Source organism: Cupressus sempervirens, chromosome 5 (assembly GCF_028749045.1).
Source record: "Cupressus sempervirens isolate cs-2001-9-10 chromosome 5, ASM2874904v1, whole genome shotgun sequence".
NCBI classification, from domain to species: domain Eukaryota; kingdom Viridiplantae; phylum Streptophyta; class Pinopsida; order Cupressales; family Cupressaceae; genus Cupressus; species Cupressus sempervirens.
In genome coordinates, this window is record NC_143122.1 from 670,482,727 (window position 1) to 670,504,553 (window position 21,827).

General features: G+C 33.4%; 1 pseudogene; it reads left to right on the forward strand.

Annotated features, from left to right (window-relative positions):
- The first annotated feature begins 17,720 nt into the window (after positions 1–17,720).
- On the forward strand, positions 17,721–18,181 carry LOC149557718 (pathogenesis-related protein PR-1 pseudogene; annotated as a pseudogene).
- The last annotated feature ends 3,646 nt before the right edge of the window (positions 18,182–21,827 follow it).

Here is a 21,827-nt window from a genome sequence, read left to right on the forward strand (position 1 = left end):
TACACCCCAAGTGTTGTAGTAGTCCATTGAATTGAAGTAAATAAAACAAAAAGATCTCCTCAAGGGTACGCATAAACCCAATCTTCGCCCTCATCTCCTGATACCTTGTGTCACTAGGCAAGACCTCCAAGATATGACCTCGCAAATCCACTCCTGATGAAAAAACTAATATCTCATGTCACCTCCTACTCAAGGCATCCACAATGATATTTTCTTTCCCCTTAATATAGTGAACATCAAAGTCATACTCACACAGGAACTCCATCTAGCAACATTGTCATCCATTCAAGTTTGGTTGAGTAAAGATATACTACAAGCTCTTATGGTTGCTATGCAACTCAAACCTATGACCCAAAAGGAAATGTCTCCAACACACAAGTGCAAGCACCATGACTACAAGTTCCAAATTATGAGTTGTGTAGTTGAGCTCATAGTCCTTGAGCTTTCTAGACTCATATGCAATCACTCAACCATCTTGCATCAACACTGCACCCATACCTTTCGATGAAGCATTCGTGCAAACCATAAAATTTCCTACAGGATTAGCTACTAGAAATATTAGTGCAACATAAAAATGGAATAGTGGTTAGATTAACATCCCACAGATAGTCCAAGTCCATGACCAACATAATGGTAAGAAAACTTAAGAAAACTAGGCAATACACAAATCAATGTGAAAACCTCAAAAACCCAATGTTGACAAAAATCAACAAAAATGAAACCCATTCATGCCAAGGATGAATAAGCCACAAAAATCCAATAAAAATCATGTTGGAACATCGTATGCCAAAATTACCAACATAATGGTATGAAACCCCATACCTTCATCTCAAAAATCAGGGAAGTGTTCATACTTGACCAACCGGGAAGAACTAGTAATTAGAAATAGAGGAGAATTCTCAACCTCCTAACATAAATTTACTAGAAATGGAAGTAGAAATAGAGCTGAAATGAAAAATAAGAGAGCCTTGCTTGACATCCAAAAGGGTCAAAATAGGTATCAAGACAATTAAATAAAATCCAAGGTCTCCAAATCATGAAAGTTGCCAAAACTTATAGAAATTGAAGGTCTCCTTGAGCTGGACCCAAAAGACCAATCTCATGATGATCCCACACTCGCAACTCATACAACAAACAAAAACACAATCCTACAGAAGAGGGCTTCAAAATTTTGCTCCCAAATTCTATTTTCCAAAAGTGAGAAGTGAGGAATAACATTCTTTTTTGGATACTTATTTACTTTTCATGTGAATAATGGATTAGTGTTAATAACTAGGTAAGCTAGTTAAACCCTAAATCAACCCCAATGAAAATAGGTTATTCTAAACAATTGGAATTTATGTATGACAAAGTGGCCAAGAATTAGATTAAATAAAATAAAGCCCAAAATTCTCTTAAACCAAAATTACGAAATTTCTTAATAACTTTCATGACAAATGTGAACCTCTAAGTGCATAGACATGCTTGTGGGTCTAATCACATAATGCAAATGAATCTAGATTTATTAAATCATTGGAAGGTTTAAGTTAAACAATTAAATATGACACGTCGACCATACATGGATGACATTGGCTAGATATGGAAAACTAAATCACTAACTCCATGTGTCACTTCTAAGGATATAAATCATGCACACTAATATACATGATCAAGTGCAATTTAATATAATAACATAGCCAAAACAATAAATGCATTAAATAACCTAATTTAACCATTTATTTAATTATACTATAATAATCCATTTAAATCACTCACTTTTGCATAAAACATTACAAAGAAAGAATGAAGTAAATAACTATAGCATCAAATCAAACATATAACTGAAATCAAAGGATATGTCCAAATATAGGATAACCAAATATCATCACAAAATATGCTGTCATCTCGAAAAGGCATCATCATTGTTTACAATTTCTTTGGGATTAGATTGTGTTGATATTTTTACCATCAACATTTCGAATCACACTACGTGATTCATCATCAGGATGAGAGAGCAAGAGCTGCAAATAATCACACTACGTGACCATAATTTCTGTAGCTCTTGCTCTCTCATCCTGATGATGAATCACATAGTGTGATTTAAAATGTTTATGGTAAAAATTTCAACACAATCTAATCTAGAAGCAATTGTGAACAATTTTAATGGATTGTGTAAATCTGATCTCTATGAAGGCATCATCATGCAGATATGATCAACTGAACAACATAGTCTAATCTAACATCTGACCATTAGGTCATCTCAAGTGTAAAAAGAACATGAGTAACAAGTACCTCTTAGATCAAAATATAACAAGGTAAAAATTGCAAACATGAGAGGCACTACATGGTGCAAGAAGCTAATATACACACTTCATAGCCAAATAACTTGTAACCTTAGATCCGTCTCTATAAAATGGAAACATGCTCTTCACCATAGCAGTGGTCAACTCTCTATCAATCTATCTATATTCTACTGTGCTACTAAAACTATGAGAAAGAGAAGAGTAAAAAGTCTTGATACTAATATCATCATATGGGTTGTATGATTCAATCGTTTGAATCATATGACACAACTCATATCTCATAGAAATAATCTTTTCCTTATTAAGGAGGGTGGTAGAACCCAAAAGTGTAGAATCTAGGAACTCAATAGCATGAGATAGCATAGCAACAGTATCTATAAATAAATGTTCTCTCTCCCCTCAGTAGATGATGTTAGTCTACGTGTTGTACTAGACTTAGCACTACAACCCCCTTCTTGAATGCCACCCTCCCCTAAGGATGTAGGTGCACCACCAATACTAGATGCCATAATGTATGATATACAAGGATGATATGTCTATAAACGAAGAGCTAAGATATGTAAATATATAAAACTCAAAGTTAACTTTAATTTAAAACACATATGTATATATATGTACAAAGTTGAACAACTAAAAAATATGGACCATTTTATTTAACACACATGTGAAATATATATTAAATTCATGTATAACTCACGTATGTGAAAAAAAAATATGCATGTGTGTGTGTGTGATAAAAATTGAATTTGAAATTAAGTTAACTTTCTACCTAATTTTTTACTACATGCTAAAGTAGATAGGTTCAATATGTTAATATTTTCTAAAATGCAACTAATTTATTGCTATAGGTCTGAACAAGTTTTCTATGTTTCATGTAGGTGTAGGTTTGTATATATAGAAATTGGTTAAATTTTAAGTTTCCAAGTTTGAAAAACTAGAAGTTATTCTAGTTTAGTTCTAGCTAATGTTTCACTACATGTTAGTTCTAAATATTTTAAAAATGTTTGATATATATATAAATAGCTATATAGGTTTACTATGTGACTATTTTCTAAAATGTAATTAATTTAGTTATCTAGGTCTGAGCTTGAGTTTTCTATGTTTGATGTAAAAGCTAAATCTATGATTAAGTAGATATTTAATTAAAAATACTATAGTACTCTATCTAACATATGATTTAACTATATATAAAAAATAAAAAATTTAAATAAATAATTACTAAAACACTTAAAACATAATTAATTTAACTAATACTAACATGTAATAACTAAAAACAACATGACAATTTTTTTTAAAAAAAACCACCTACCACTTATGACCAAAATAGCCTAACCCGCTCCTCAAAATCTAGAAATCGTAGTAGTGAAAATGACATACCAAAAGTGATTTGAGCATATATATATTGCCTTGTACCCTTTTGGCCATAACAATTTTAGCCAAAATGGTTTTCGCTATAACCTTGGGTACCATGTTGACCTGAAAAAGTGGCACATATGTACAAAGGATAGGGTTACAGCCAAAACTATTTTGGTCGTAACCATTTTAGTTGTAACCCATCAAGATATCCCAAAGTGTGACACAGGTTTGACCTTATACCCTATAGTGAGACTCATATTTTCCACATGAATGTTTGGGTCACACAATATATGGATTATGAAAACCATTAATTTATACACAAGATAGAGCTACATAGAATTTGCAAAAGCAATGTCTATGTTAAGTTTTTCTAGATGTACGAAGTTAGATCTCAAATTATGGCAATGTGCTTGCTCAGTTGTACAAGCATCTAAAAATTAAATACATTGAAAGATAAAGTTATTTTATGATCCAACATAAAATATTAAAAATGGTAATATTTTTTGATAAAAAGTATTTGAAATGGCAATGATGTCCTTAATCAAAAGAATTGGAGCTTGAAAGAAAAAAATGAGAGAAGTCTAGTTTCTTAAGGGAGAACAAACAAGGATGTTGATGTCACTTAAACTTTCTTTTGTTGAATCTCTCCTTCCCCTTTTTTGAAGGTTATAAGATTATTAGGTATCATCTCATCAATAGAGTCCAAAAATGATAGGGTATCAAATTAGGAGAAAAATAGTGATTTGGAAGAGGTTACGAGAGTTTTTTTGGCTCAATAGTTTTAAGGCCAAATTTATTCTATGTTGTATGTTGATCAGTTTTGGTTTGAACAAATACAACATGGCTATATTTTTAATATTTTAAAAATTGATAAGTGGCATGGTGTACAAATGATCAAATGATTAATGTAGAAATGTTAGGATAAGAATAAAATTGTCACAAATAGTTTGCATATTGATTTCTCTTTCTAGTCTACGTAGAATTGTCAATATATAATTCCAAGAAGGATATGTGCTTATTTTAAAAAATAAAATAGAAGACATTGATTGAGGAGAGAACCATCCTTCTTAAACTTTTGAAAGGTAAATGTTAAAAGTAAAGAGCTCCTTTGGCATATCCTTGAGTACAGGGTTTCATTATTGTCTGTAACCTCTCCTATCGATCTACAGGTGGTAGGAGTGCTACAAAATGGCTTATGGGACTTAAGGGCCTAGCAATTTTTCATTTCTCTTTGAAGGATTATAGAATTTCTCTGGCTACCAAGAATATTCTTGGGTGTGAAATTATGCTAGGGATACCATTAGCTGTGGGTGCAGATTAGATTCCTAATAAAGCTACAAAGAAATATGGTGAGGGTTCTAAGGGACCTATTAGATTGAAAGGTGATCGTAAATAGTGTTCAGGTTTGTTATTTTTTCCTAATGTTCTGATTTGGGTTGGCTATAAGAATATTTTATTTTTATTTTTGACACTTTTCAATGAAGAATTAAAATTCAAACTCATCCCTTCACTCACGCTTTTTCTCATAGTATCCAAGATTTTGGTTATATTAAATTTTCTAACAAATGTTTAGAATTCACTCTATGGCATAGTGAGAGTTGTTTGTGAAAAGAATATGTTAAATATGTTGGAATTAAAATAGGAAAGGTATACATATAAAGGGGGTGGGGGGGTAAATTAGTTCTTTAAACTTTGTCCAATAAAACATTCACCACACATCCATTTCATACATTCAATAAGTAAAATGAAATAACATGTAAAGCATGTACATCTAAATCATGTAAAGCAAGTAAACACACATCTATGACACTAGATATGATTACCTAGAAACCCCCTGATGAGAAGGTAAAATTGGGATGGGGATGACACCCACAAATCTTCACTACTATAGTAATAAAGTGTATCCAATGAAGGTTACAATGTTTGATCATGAAACATGATCTACCCTATGAAAGTTCTACCCTATTAAAGGCTTACAAAGGCTATTAGGTCTAACCCTATTAAAGGATTTCAACACCCTGTTAGAAGTGTTCCTTGTTAAAGGATTTGAACTCACAATTAAGTAAGCACCTTGATAGAGGATTTCAATGTAGCCTATTAGGACTACTCTATTAAGAGATTTAACTGATTCACTTGCTATAATGACTCAACATTGATCATGAAGTCAGCACTTGGTTGCTTGATGATAGATCACCTCTAAATTGATGTACTCTTGATCCTTCTTGATTAGATTTTTCTCTATTGAATACTATTCCATTCCTCTATTTTATTTTAACTAATTTTACAATGTAATTTCACTTCACAATAACTTGGTCACCATGAATGCTCTATTTTCACATGAAAACTTCTGTCTTCGCTCCTTCCACATGCATATGAAGTTTAGGATTTTTCCTCCTTAAGAAGAATTAGGTGACTTAGGGTTAGGTATGAGTCAATGGGTGTGATTCATCTATTTTTCCACTTAAACCTTCCCTTTACCTAATTGGCTACATGTAACTCATAGGTATTCCAACTTAAGGTTCGTCCTTATCTCCAAAGTGTCATAATTCAATCTTTAAGTCAGCTCAAAAATGGTTTACATAGTAGTTTGTGCCATTATAAACAACTATGACAAAACTATCTTACTTGGCATCTGAAGTCTCTGATGCTCAGGATATACTATATTCTATACTATGACTCAGCATCCACTACTTATTCGGCTCCTAAATCACTTGGCATACACTATGTGCTCAACACTTGAGTGACTTAGCACATGAGTAGCTTGACACTCACTATGAACTCGGCATGCTTTATCTTATACATGTTCTTGGCATGTACTACTTGTTCAACATGAACTAAGTAATTGACTTAAGTGTATAAACACTCACTTGTCAAAACCAATCTAAGATCAACAATCTCCCCCTTTGACATGAGTGTCAAAAACACTTGGTCATGCATTGATATCCTTATTCTTACGAGCATAACATGTCTCTAATTTGGCTACTATATAGAATTTCAAAATATCAAAATTTTGCAACAACTTTTACCTCAAAATCGTACTCCCCCTAAATTGTTTGTCATGTTCTATACCTATTCTATACTCAAAATTTTGTACTCCTATTGAGTAGATATGCCTTAGTGGATACTCTTTTTATTTACTTTCTATCTTAGCTGATACACTATCAATTCTTTTCTCCCCCTTTGCACTTTACTTCTATATGTCTCCCATTTTCTTAATTTCTCCCCCTTTTCTCTATCTCCCCCTTTTTGATGCTAATGTTAATGGGCTATACACTAATAGTGTATTTGTCCAAGAAATATTTATGGACCTCAATAATTATTTTGAGAGCTACATCCCAATTTTCACATGCTACATCCAAAGACTTAATTTGGATAGCCAGCTCAACAACAGGGTGGACTAGGCCATCTAATGTAGAAAGATTTGGGTCTCATCATAAGAGTTTCTATGTAGTGTAACTCCTTGTGCAAAATCACCATATCAGGAGTCAATGTTTTTTGGATGCTAATTAGTTTGGCCCTTATATTGGCTTCATCTACAAACAATACTACTAATTGATTATTGGTTTGCAATAAAGTTCTAAAATATTTTTCACTTTGAGCTGGAGTCATAGGCAATTTTGCATTTAATGCACTAATTTGACTTTCCAAACTTAAATTGTGAGTCCTTGTCTCTTGTGTGAAAAGTGTTGGATTGCATTGTTTGGTGTGCAGTGAGAAAATGTTCTCAAGTACCTTCTTCACACTCTCTACCTTAGTTTCCAATGCAACTTGTCTAAGTACAATGTCACCTGATATTTTCTCAATCACTTATCTTTAAAATTTCTTTTCAAACCATTCTCATAATTTCACATTTGTATAAAGGTCTACATCACTTACCTTTTCCACTATATTTGTCAATTGTTCAGTCAGTGGATTGGTTTCATCTAGAGTAGGTAGACTAAATGCATCTAGAAAGATGTCTATAATATCTAGAAAATCTTACTTCTACCTATTCTCCCTTTTGAGCCATTCCTAATGCTTCTTTCTAGCTAGCACTTCTTGCAACATATCCATCTGCTTTATGGTCATTTTGTCACAATCGTACTTTGGTAAAATAATCTCTTCATCAAAGCTTACATCTCCATATGTAATGACCACTTCAACCTTTGATGAGCTTGGAATTAGCACTAAGATTTATAATGGTGTTGCATCTATGCTTGGCTTCTGAAGAGTCTGACTAGAAGGAATATCAAATTTTGGTAAGTTTACCAGTGCTTGAATGGCTTCCTTCTCCTTCAGCTTCGGAGTCATCTTGGTCTCTTTAGGCTTGTCCTTATTTTCCACAATGCCTTGTGATGCACCTTGTACTTGTGTTGTAGGTGCAGATAAGTCTATCTAACATGTTTTACTATGTGCTTTAGTGGTGCCTTGAGTTTTCACTATGTCCTTTCCAAGTGTATCAACCTTTGATGGTGTAGCTTCTAGTATTTTATCCATAGGTTGTACATTAGTAACTTGAGGGGTGATGGTTGTTGGTTCGCGTGTATTCAACTCTTCCCTTCTAGTGTTAGTCACCAATTTTTGAATTTCATCTACATACACTAAGATAGGATTATCACACAATTTTTCTTGCAGTGTAGATTGATCTAGTAAATTTTTTAAATCTTCCTCTGTTAGGGGATTGATTTTATGAGTAGTGAGATTAGAAACATCCTTCACTATTACTATTTCAATATTTACACTTGTTATATGTTGAGGGTTGATATTAGGCAATTGCATATCTTCTATATTTTGTTCTTCTTGCCGCTCTACCTCAGCTATTGCCATGTCATCTATATTCATTTTTGTACCTCCCTCGACCGTGTCTTCATTTTTGTCATCTTCTTCATCATCCTTAACCTCTGTAGGCTCTTGTTTTCCTACTTTCATTGTAGCTAATCCATATTGTTCGGTGATGCGACGCGCTCCCCTGCCCAGAGGTGGTTAATTATGTGGTGTTCCATGTTCACTAACAGTCATGGCTTTTGGTGCAACGACAAATGGGCCCAAAAATTGGTATTAGAGCCTGGTTTTGGCTTGGTCATGGGTTCAAATCTCCCCGGTGCCTTCCTGACCCGCGTAAGCACCTAGTATGTGGGTCGAGGGGGAGATTGTTGGGTGATGCGATGCGCTCCCCTGCCCACAGGTGGTTAATTATGTCGTGTTCCATGTTCCCCATTTTCCGTTGCACCAAAAGCCATGACTGTTAGTGAACATGGAACACCACATAATTAACTACCTGTGGGCAGGGGAGTGTGTCGCATCACCCAACACATATGTGACCTTCCACATCTGTGTGGACTTTTTCACAACATCTTCAATATTGTTTTGTACTTGAGCAAGTGATGTCTCCCTTATTTGTTTTCCTATTTTCAAACAATAATACCATTTTTTCTCAACTCTTTCATATAAACTTTTAGGCATTGAGTTAGCAATCTCTAGTGGGGCTTTCTTAAAAATTTCCATCATGGCATATATAGCCTCCTCCACTTGATTCTTTTCAACTTTACCAAGATTATCAAAATCAATATGAGAAAATCCTGATAGATCTGCATGATTCTTAAGATTTTCACATAGGTTATCTAGATCTAAAGATGGGTTGTGACTCACCACTTTGAATTGGCTATTGTCATCAGATTATATTCTCTCCTCATTAGATTCAACTTGTGCAATGTATTTCCTCATTGGCCTTTTCTAAACTTCTCCTTCCTACTCTATTGGTTTGATCTTATCTTTTTCCTTTTGTGTAGTGACACATCCACTAGCCCTTTTGCTAGGTGTTGTAAGTATGGGCTGGCTTGGTTTAGCAGTTTTCTTGGACCTTGTCACTACTTGAGTCCTAACCTTTCTCTTTTTTTGATCAGTAGGAGTAGGTGCTTCTTTGACTTCTTCATCCTCGACACCTTCTGCAATTTCTATCTCTTCCTCTTTCTGATGTTCTCCCATTTCTTGAGTTAGTGCAAGTGGTGCTTGGGTCTAGGTGACTTCTTCCTCTTCATTCTTTGCCTCTTCATCTTCTTCCTTCTAGGCACTTGAACACCAAATTTAGCTTTCAATTTCTTTACTAATATTTCCTTCTTCTTTATGACACAGGTAGTATACAATTCCATAGTGATCTTAGATTTGGCCATCTCATAATTACCAAATGCTTTTGTATTCTTATTTATATCTTCAACAAGTAGTGTAGTTATTGTTGCAGAGGCCTCATCTACATTATTTTCATATCCTAATGGTCTTAGCCATCTTACCCTTGGAGTTGCTACTTGGAAAAAAGTATAATCATAATCAACTACAAGAGGAACATCATCATAATGTTGTTCCACTAATGATACTGGAATTCTCAATCTTTTCTTCATAGATTGCTTAAAATCCTCAAAGTAACTTGTCATTACTAATTCAAAATTCTCACCCAATTTTTCAATGAACTCTCCTATTTGAATTGGCATTGACTTGTTTGTTTTCAATGCCATAGTCCCAAATGTAAAAAATGTATTTTGTACATAAAAGAAGATACATAGTAGAATTGAACCAAATTTGCACTACACACTCTTTTTTTCCCTTATTGATCCCAGGTTCTCAATCAATTGTTGTAATTGTATCTCAATAAGATCATATGTGTGATCCTTCTTGACAATCTTGTAACCCACATCTACTGCAATATAGGGCACACTATTCAATTTTCTTGATTGGTAAAACTTATGTGCAATTACCCTTACTATAAAGTTAATTAGAGGATTTGTGATGGAGTCAATAGTCATTCCTCTCTTATTCCACTTAGCTTCTATATTCTTTTGAATAACCTCTTCTGAGTCACTCCTCAAAGTCTTATGCCAATCTAGGGTTGGATACCCTATTATCCTATGGATTATTCTTTTGGTGATTTTGATAGGTCCATTATCTAACCAAAGTGAACTATCATGAATCTTGCTCAATACAACCCTAATCCATTCAGTTTTGAAAATATTCAGGAAATCTAGGGAATGAGTTAACACTTTCTTCAATACAATTTTGAATTATTCCCTTAACAACCCATTTTCAAAAATTCTATGATATTCTTCTTTGATCTCCATGTCTCCAATACTCCCAATATTACCATTTTAACATTAAAACATTAGGTGGTATCATGGACAATGCACCAGAGGGATCTTGTTTGTATGCAATGTTAGGTATGCCCTTAAAAATTAGTTGTTTGACTTCATTGCTAACTAGTTGAACATTCAAAACCTCCTTACCATCTGCACCATTTGAACTAGATGCCATTATGCAAAAAGAGGATTTTCAAAATTTAAAATAATGTAGCTCAGTACATGTTAAATGCATTGCAAGATTTGACAAAATGGTGTTGAATCGCTACTCAAATCTCCTACAATTACTTCTGATGAACTTCTAGATCACCTCTTGCTATTCTTGCTCTTCTTAAATTTTGAAATGATGTAAATTGAGTTGAAATCAATCAAATACCCCTTTCAAGTATTGCAAATAATGCTGAGTGCTTACAAAGTTGTAAGCTTGGCATTAACTAATTTCAAGCTCACTCGACATCCATTAGTTTGTTCATTCATTCAATGACCATTACAAGCTCAGCATCAACTAGCCAAATTGTTAGCTTGGCATCCTCTAGCATATTACTTGACACTCATAGGAAACTTTTTATGCTTGGTAGTAAAATGAAAAGGTTGAAGATTTTGCTTTGATTCCAAATAACATCTTGCATATTTGTTTATGCTTATGTAATCTTTTCAGTACTAAATCCTTTGGAACTAATGTATGATATAACTTTTGAATACCTTCCCCACATATCTCTTGATTTCTTAGTTTGATAACGTGTGATCACCTAACCCATTGGGTGAAGTGATCTCTTCTCCACATTATATGTTGCAATCCTCCTTTTTCTTCCATGTCTTGTTCATTTCATTTCTAACATCTTCACTATCTATCTTGCCTTTCCCTTTATTAAACTCACAACTTGGTGCCTTTGACCCTATTGGAAAATATTGACTAATGTGACCAATCTTCAAACAACTAAAGCATGTGGTTTGACTCAACTATCTTTTGTAGTCACCTCTAAAATGTGTTCTAATTCAATTCTCAGTAACATGTCCATATTCTTGACAATAATGACAACTATACCTTGCATTATAATCCTAGTTATAAGAGTTACCATTGTTGTTTACCTTTGTTTTCCTATTTGATGACCTCATGGGGTTAAATCTACACTCAAAAGCTCCATGTCCATACTTCTGGTAGTTATAACAATATCCTTCAAGTCTTTGAGTGTGCATAGTCTTAGTTCTACATTCATGTGCCTGATGACCTTATTTGTTGCACTTATGATAGTGAACCATGCTCTTATGTTTGACATTCTTATCTATAGTCTTACTACTACACACATTAGTAGTATGTCCTTTATTACCACAATTATGACAAGTAGGTTCAGAATTCTTACCTCTGGTGCTCCTTTCTTTAGCAATTTTCGATGGCTCTCCTTCTTTAGTACTTGTGTATCCTAGTCCAGTTGTATCATTATTGGATCTAAGGGATCTCAATAATTGTTGAAAGTATTTGATGGCTTCACTTGGTTTATTAAAATTTTTAGAAAATTCCTTTTCCCTTTTAGGTCAATATGCAATTGCTCATTCTATAACTTCAGTGTTGTTATCTCAATGTGCTTGACATTTAGCTCATAGTTGGCATTTATCATTTGACTCAAAGTATCCTATCGAATGTTAGAAATATTAGTTAGCTATGACGATTTCTCATCTAGTCTATTGATCAAAATTATTTTTTCATCTTCAATCATGGCTTTGTCTTCTATAGCTTTCTTTTTTTGTTCAGTCACCTCACATAGTAGTATGGCTTGTGATTCTTGCTCTAACTTGAGATTTATGATTTCTTCAGCTTGGACTCTATTCTTTTCCATTAGGTTTGCAACTGCTGCATCAAATTCATTGGAATCTCCATTACCAAATAGCTTAGTAGTGTCTACCTCTCTATTTTGTGTGTCATTCCCCTCAATAGAAATTTCCTTCCTTCTCCATAAAGATTTCATTAAATATTCTCTTTCTTGATTCAGTTGATGTAGAATGGGATGTATTTCAATCTCTTGATTTTCAATAATCTTTTCTTAAATATGAAAAGCTTCTCTTTTAGAGAACTCAGCTTTGATACCAGTTGTTGGAATTATAATAGGAAAGGTAAACTTCTAAGTGGAGGGGTGTGAATCAATGCTTCAAACTTTGTCCAATAAGACATTCACCACATATCCATCTCATACATTCAATAAGTAAACTGAAATAACATGTAAATCATGTGCATCTAAATCATGTAAAGTAAGTAAACATTTACACATGTATGATACAATATATGATTACCCAAAATCCATCCAATGAGAAGATAAAATTGGGGTAAGGATGACACCCACAAATATTCACTACTGTAGTAATAAAGTGTATCTAACGAAGGTTAAAATGTTTGATCATGAAACATGATCTACCCTATGAAAGGCATGCCATGTTAAAGGCTTGCAAAAACTATTAGGTCTTACCTTGTTAAAGGATTTCAACACCCTATTAGAAATCTACCTTGTTAAAGGACTTTACTCACAATTAAGTAAGCACCTTGTTAGAGGGTTTCAATACAATCTATTAAGACTACTATATTAAGAGATTTAACTGATTTGCCTACTAGAATGACTCCACATTGATCCTGTAGTTAGCACTTGGTTGCTTGATGATAGATCATATCTAAAATGATGTACTCTTGATATTTCTTGATCAGATATCTCTCTGTTGTATGCTATTCCCTTCCTTTGTTCTCTTTTAACTAATTTTGTAATGCAATTTCACCTCACAACACCTTGGTTACCATGAATGCTCTATTTACATATGAAAACTTCTCTCTTCACTCCTTCCTTATGCATATGAAGTTTAGGGTTTGTCCTCCTTAAGAAGACTTAGGTGACTTAGGGTAAGCTATAAATCAATGGCTACGATTCATCCATTTTGCTACTTAGACCTTCTCTTTACCTAATTGGATAGATGCAATTCATAGGGATTCTAATTTAAGATTCATCCTTATCTCCAAAATATCGTAATTCAATCTTTAAGTCAACTCAAAAATGGTTTATATAGTAGTTTGTGCCATTACAAAAAACTATGACAAAACTCAAAAATGGTTTACATAGTAGTTTGTGCCATTACAAACAACTATGAAAAAACAATCTTACTCAGCATCTGATGTCTCTGATGCTCAACATATAATGTATTCTATAATGTGACTCAAAATCTTAATGACTCAACATCCACTGCTTACTCGGCTCCTGAATCACTTGGCATACACTATCTGCTTGACACTTGAGTGACTTGGCATATGAGTGGTTCAACACTCACTATGAACTTGGCATGCTCTATCTTATATATGCATTCGACATGTACTACTTGTTCAAAATGAACTATGTAAATGACTTAAGTGTATAGACACTCACTTGTGAAAATGAATCTAAGATCAATAAAATATGCCTCTATTTTATTCTATTTTAAGCAAGGTTTGACCAGAGAGGCTAGAGAATTTGATGAAGGAGCTTGCAAATAACCATATTGGAATTTGCCAATAATTTGACACCTTTTTAGAATTCAACATGAAGGTCATGCAATCTGCTACCACCACTCTTTATTTTCTATAGGTCAACAAAGACGAGAAAGACATGGGCAAAGAGAGCAATACTACCCACTCCATCTATGGCTTCCTAGTAGAGGATTGGCTAAAGATGCTATGTGATAAACCATCAAAGAGGAGGGAGTATAATAAGAAATATGGTTCCTTGATGTTGGTATAATTTACCATTTTTTATCCTTGTTAGGAATAGGACTATTGATAAGGGTTACTCTAATTTAGAGATAATTTTTTCTTTTTTCTAAAGTATAAAATTGGTATCAGTTAGATAAGTGGGAGGTGACTACTAGCTATTGTATAACCTTTTTGTACTTTAGGGTCAGCCTCCCTTTGTTTTTCCTACTATCTAATACTTAAAAAACTATTACATTATTACAAATACTTAGAACTCATTCATCCTATTAAATTCATTATTAGCGAAGACATTGCAAAATACTATTTTGACTTTAGCTAATGTCAATGATAAATTTAATTCTACACATTTAAAAAAGTAATTGATTTCACTCTAGTTTTTCATGAACCATACATACCAGCTACATTGACACTTTGTAGTATTGGATTTTGGTCCATATTTGATCTCATATTAAAATTATAATTTAAAATTAGTACCTACTTCTTTGAAGGATGCAAGGGTCATACAGATTGTGTTAGATATATTAAATGATAACATTTTATTTCTACTATAGAAAGTTTGTTCATAATATTGTTTTTTATATACTAAAATATTTTATGCTTGAAAATTTCATCTTTATTGTTCTGTATGTGGAAATATTTATATTTTTTAAGTCATTCAACTTAGGCAAGATTCCCTGGTCTTTTGTATCATTCTATAGGGATTATTTTGCACTTTAGAGTACCTATCAAATGTAAAATAGGGTTGAATAAAAAGACTATCGAAATGTTTTACTCTTGACATTGTTGTTAATGCTACTTCTTGCATCTCTATTTTACAAATATCAATTGTTTCCTTCTATAGTGTTGAGTCCTTGATCTTTAATAGGGATTGTAAGATTTAAATATATTGTTGATGCACATATGTTAAATCCAACGACCCCTATGGGGGATGGTACTAGTAATTATCCTTTTTGTTGTGGCGTTCTATTGTTCAGTCCCTTTTTAAATTAAATGGGACTTTCTTATACTAGATGTTCCTTGAATATTCATGTGTAGTGGTTAATGGGAGCAATACATACTGTGATCCTCAATTGTTTGAAGTACATTTTTTTTCTCTGATTATACTGTATAGATATGGTACATGGAACTTGTTGGTATGGTTACATTATAGTGACATATTTTATTCTCATTTATATAGCATTTAGCAATTTCATGTACATGCACTAGAACATTAATATAGTTCCATTTGTTTCTTATCTAAAAATCATACATTTATATTTATCAAATGCCAACACATTTGAGTTAATTGCGTATAAATCATATGGAATAACATTATTCATCTAATTCATATTATCTTAGGATAACAAGTAAATTTATAAGTTTTAAGATAATAGCACACATACAAATATTTTGTTTACTCAATTCCTCTCTAATCTACTCTATCTATCTATTTATCAATCACCTCATATATCTTTATCATTTGCATTGCTTAAACATCACACATTAAGGAAGAAATTAAGTTTGGCAAGAAATAGTCAATTTTAACAACTTAACATTTTTTCTTCATCAATTTAATTTCTATTGATCTTTTCACCTCTCTATCGCTCTTCTCTTTTTCTTTTATTCATCTTAATCACTATATCCCCATCCCCACTACACCGGATGTCTCCTTAATTCCACCTATATTTTGCTATCCTTCTAAATTTTATTTCCTACATAAAATAGAAAACCTATCCCCCCTACACACAAGATTAGTTGACAAACATATTCAATACTCTCCCTGTAACTATATTTATTCCCACAATACTTATCTCATTGCCACCTCTTCTACTATAGCATAAAAACAAATAAAAGATAACCATAATACAATGCTCTTGTAGTTTGGGATTATATTTGTATTCTATTTAGATTTTTTAAAATAAAATTTATATCACAAATTTACTTTTCACATATATGTTGAAACCTCAAATGCATGAAAATATCTTTTAAGGTTATTTACAATTCTTTAACAAAGGATTAAATCTGAACAAAATGAACAATCATTACACATGTTCGAAGATAGGCAACAAGTAAAGCTAATTTCTTATTCCCCAAAATAAATACTTAGAATACGTCTCTATTAAACCTGGAAAACATTCAACGATCATGATTTACCAGCGTCTAAATCTATATCATCTTAACGTGGATGGAAACCTAAATTTGAGGGCCCATTTGGTCGCTAGCATAGGAATGCAGAATAGGCATGAAACATTGGGAATAGGAATGGCTATTCCAATAACAACTATTTTTTGGAATGGGTATAAGCTCATTTTAGAGGCAAAATGGGAATATAAAAATTGTATTCCAAATTTTTCTATTCCTATTCCATCAACCAAATAGGAAATAAAAATCGTATTCCAAGGGCGGGGGCTTTAGCTCAGTTGGCTAAATCTTTCCTGTTGCAGGGGGTTGGTCACAGGTTCTAGTCTCCCCCGTCCCCGTGGTACCGGTGGGCATGTCGCGCTAGCGCTGCCGGTCACGTTAAAAAGTTTACCCGCACCAGCGCTACTGGTCACGTTAAAAAGTTTACCTGCAGTTTATAGGATAGTCTACAAAAAAATAAAATAAAAATAAAAAATAAATCGTATTCCAATTTTTCTATTCCTATTCCATCAACCAAATGGGCCCTGAAGGTATGCCAGTCATCCAAGAGTACAATATAAGCAGCATAAACAGTGTCAAATATTATGAAAAAAATGTGCTCCTGTTCAACAAATAATTTATAAATATTAACCAGGTGAAAAAACCAATATTCGGTGGTAGGCGCATGCGTAAAATAGGATAGTGGGCGAATCATATCTAGAGGCCGTACTATACCAGACTCATTAATCTACCAATTTAGCGAATGTCTAAAGCAACTTGTATTTTCGGCCTCCGCCACATTAAGTAGTATCAAACCCGCATCATGTTTAGAATTGTAAAACTTGTGACTTCAGCCACTGTCGAAAGATGTCCAGAGCTAAGGGATCAAGGGATGATGAAAGTAGTAATCGTAGAGGTGAAGGGATCAATGCTGACAGCGATAAGGATAAGAACCACTCTCCTCATTAAGAGGCCACATGGACAAATCAATAATTTACTCCAAACTTATAATTATTCAATGTTGTCCTTCTATATAAGAAGAAGTTCGTTGTAGAAAATTTTCATATTTCCATCTCTCTCAAAAGTCAATATCAGTTCTTCTCTCTCGTTGTTATTAGTTGCTATTGAGGGACCGAAAGTTATAATCTGATTAAGATCATGGGTCGATTTTGCGAGCTAGTTATTAGTGTTTTGGTGGTGGGCTTATTATTATGCAGTGTGGAAGGCTTCTTAAGCAGCTCGGATGCCAGAAAGCAATTCCTTGATACGCAGAATGTGGCGAGAAAAGCCGTTGGAGCTCCACCCCTGAAATGGAACAGAGAATAAATGACTGCCTTCTCGAGCATTCAGTAGGATCACCCTATTGAGAAAATATATTCTGGGGCAGTGGCCCAAAATGGACACCTCGGCAGGCGGTGAATGCTTGGATTGATGAGAAGAAGTGGTATGTCCATGCCGATAACACTTGCACTGGCCCAGATTGCACACATTATACTCAGATAGTGTGGGCAACAACTGAAAGAGTTGGGTGTTCAATTATCAAATGTAAGAGTAAGGACACATGGGTCATATGCAGCTATGATCCTCCGGGCAACTATATTGGAAATAGGCCTTATTGATTGCTTAAGTATAGCATGTATATATCTTACCCTTTCGCATTAGGGAAAGGGGATAATAATTTTTTATAATATCTTATTGATTGTATTGGGGAATATAATAAATGTACTAAAGACAAAATAAAGTCAAATATATTTTTTTCCAAAATTAATGATTTAAAAAAAAAAATTTGATATTTTCCACTACAAATATGTGATCATAAATATCAAATGCTAAAATTTTCCAAAATCCATAATATTTTGCAGTTTTTTGAAATTTAATCAAGTATACACTTGGAAATTCTAGAGGTCAACCTCTTTTATAAATTGACAATCAATTCTGTAAGGAATCTAGAGGTCAACGTCTTTTATAAACCTTTAGATTGTCAATCAATTCTGCAGCCGTTTACATTTTCTAAATATGTTATTTTTCCAATACAGAGCTATAGTATTCATTACACATTAATGTTAAAAGTGGCATTGGAATTATCTTGGTTATTGCGTTGAAGAAAATTGAAGTCCCGCATAAGTTCTCCCTGCTGCTAAATGATGTACCACGACTATTGCGAGATACTGTTTTATATTTATCGGGCTACCGAAGAGGTTCCTACTCAAACTCAATGTCTAATTTATCTAATTTGCTATATGATATTGTGATCTGTATTTCCATTTTTAAAATTATACATAAATTGTAATCGTTTGAAAACGAATATTTTTAAAATATGGATAATTCCCCCTAATCTTTATCTAACAGACAATTAAAGGAATGTATTCCGTTTTTATATTCTGAATATTTAAAATTTTGCATTCAATTATAACATATAGATTTTTAAATAGTGATTTTTAACAATCTAAAATAAAGAAAATTTGAAGAAGATTTCAAACATATCATTCATCTATTGGATCAATAAAAATTTCTATAGAAAAAATTATTTGTAGTTCTTAAAAATAGAAGATAGTTCTAAAAATATAAAAGATATTTTAAATAATTTGAAGAAACTACATGAAATAATTTGAAAATGTTGATCATAAATCATCATTAATAGGCATTTTAATAACCATTTTAAAGTATAGGTATTTTAAAATATTCAATATTGCACTTGCACAATATTGTTTCATCCCATTTGGCATAAAATTTGCATAGATTTTCTAAGGACTCTACCATACAATATAAGAAACTTGATTCTACTTTTATGCATGATATATGATGTTGTTAAAGATTTTGAAACGTTCAAGTCAAATAAATGTGTCTAGAGGACATGCTTTACGTAAAATTGAACATTAATTTGAATAGGAGAACATGGTTTCATGTGTCTATTCTTGCTGAAAAACTGTTTTATTGGATTAAACTGTAAATCTTATTGCTTTATATGCATATTTATTGTTTCATTATTGTTTATCATTAAATAATCTTTTAGATTGTAAATATCCTAGGTTATTATAGACCATCAAGTGGTGCACCTTTTGTTAAATGTAAGAGTTGTAAATTATAGGGGGCGATCTAAATTAACACAATATTTTTATAATGATATATCTTCATCATACTCTATAAGTAATATAGGAAATCCTTCAACCTACTTTTGAATTTTTTCTTAGAATATTTTATTTCATTTTATTCTATATTTGTAAAAAGTAGTTTTAAGAATGTGTGACAACTTGTTTATGTTGGTATTTATATTTGTTCATGTGGTTTTTCAAAATATTTAGATGGACAATTATGCCTATTTTGGATGTTGAATAAATTGGCATTATCGCTTTAACTTTATTAATATTAAAAATTAAAGAATACAATAAAAATGTGTCTTTATAAATGACCAGACAAGAGATCCTAATGATCCGCATAACAGAAAAATTTAAAAGATTAGCTCTACTTTTGAAATGCGCTCTACAACTTGTAAGTAGGAGTTGGCTGGTGGGGGAGCCAAAGAGATTTCTACACATGGATCAAAGGATGAGGGTGCTTGAGCTATGGTTTGAAAGGTTTTCTGTACAATTAAGGTAAGAAGTTTTTTGGTGAGTTTTCCTTTCCTAGAGCACCTCTCTCAACTCTTTGTTTTTGTTAATTTTTTGTTGATTTGAGTGGGAAGACCCTAGTGCTTACTCAACCGATGGATTTTAATCTTGCCCCATAGGAGATTGGAAATCTCTATTTGGTTTAGTGCTCAAGCCACCCAAAGGACATGATTTTGACTCTAAATTGGTGGACAAGACACACGTCCATCTCTAGGATTCATCCTTAGAAAGAATCTTGCTAGGTTGGCTAACTATCTTGTTGGCAAGTTTGGTGGGTGGAGACAAAAGATTATTTTTATTAGGAAATGGGTTATTTCCACTTGGGTATTGAAAGTTTCAATGCCTGTTTCACTGCTTCCCAAATGATGCTTCTAGTTCTCTTTCTCCCTCAAGGAAGATGTTCTCCATATCATAGTATGGGGCTCATGGTTTTTGAGCGACTTGCCCTTGAAACTTTGTAAATAGCTTCTAGGTTTTGATCTAGTTGCCCATCTTTCTAGTGCAATTTCTACCTAGGTCTTCCTTCCTCATCTTCCCCTCAAAAATTGTGATGAAGAGGAAATAGAAGGTATTGCTAATCTACTTGGAGAGTTCCTTGGTGTTGATGCTATAACTCATGACTAGGCTCACTTCGTTAATGCTAGGTTTTTCATTTCAATGGTCCTTGGGGCTATACTCCCAATTTCAGTGGTCCTCAAATCTAGATTGGACTCTATTTTCTAACCTTTAGAGTATAAGAAGTCCACATCATTCTTCCAACTCTAGTATTTCACTAGACAATTCTCAAACACTTACTCTAAGGTTCCTCTTGCAAAGCCTTCTCCTAAGGCAATTAGGGTGGGTTCAAACTCTACCTCTGGACCTTTACCTATGTCCCCAAGCATTGGTTTAGAGGTGGATCTCTTATCTATGCTTCCCTCTTAGGTCCCTTCCACCCCCTTTCTCATCCCATGGGTAACTCTTCTTTCCTAGTTGTCTTTCCTTTTCCCTCTGCCTTAAGAGGTGGTTCCTCCTCTAGGAGGCCCTTTCCCTTTATTACCCACTCCCCTCCCCCTATTTGCATCCCCATCTACCCTTTTCCCCCTACTATTAGTTGCCCCTATGCCTCCTCTTTTCCCTTCCCCCCTCTCCACTTAGTATCCACCTCATCCCCCATTTCCCTTTTGAAGCTCCACAAGTTTCTTGGTGTGGGTTTGACCCTAACACTACTATATTTGGACTCATTTTGAGAATTTTTCCCATCACCCTAGTGACAAAACCATGAATTGGCTCTCATTTGACTATTGTCAAACTTTTTCTATCATAAATTACAATAGTGAGGGCATCCACCATAATGGTGACAACAAATATAGTTGCAACTTGGAAGAAGGGAGTGAAACGAGTTTGTGTTCATGACCACACAATGGCTACAGTAGTTTGTCATACTTATGATGGTTGAAACTTTAACATTGTAATTATAATGTATATGTGACAACTATGCTGTAGAAGTGATAGTTATCCATCAAGATGTGTTGTCATAGTTATGACACTATTATGATAGTTATGCTATGCAAGGGATGGATAGTTGTCAGAATTGACCATTGCTTTCAATGTGGGTTTGTCATAATTGCAATGGTTGCTTAATTTTTTTCTTTTTAAATTACACATTCAATTCTAT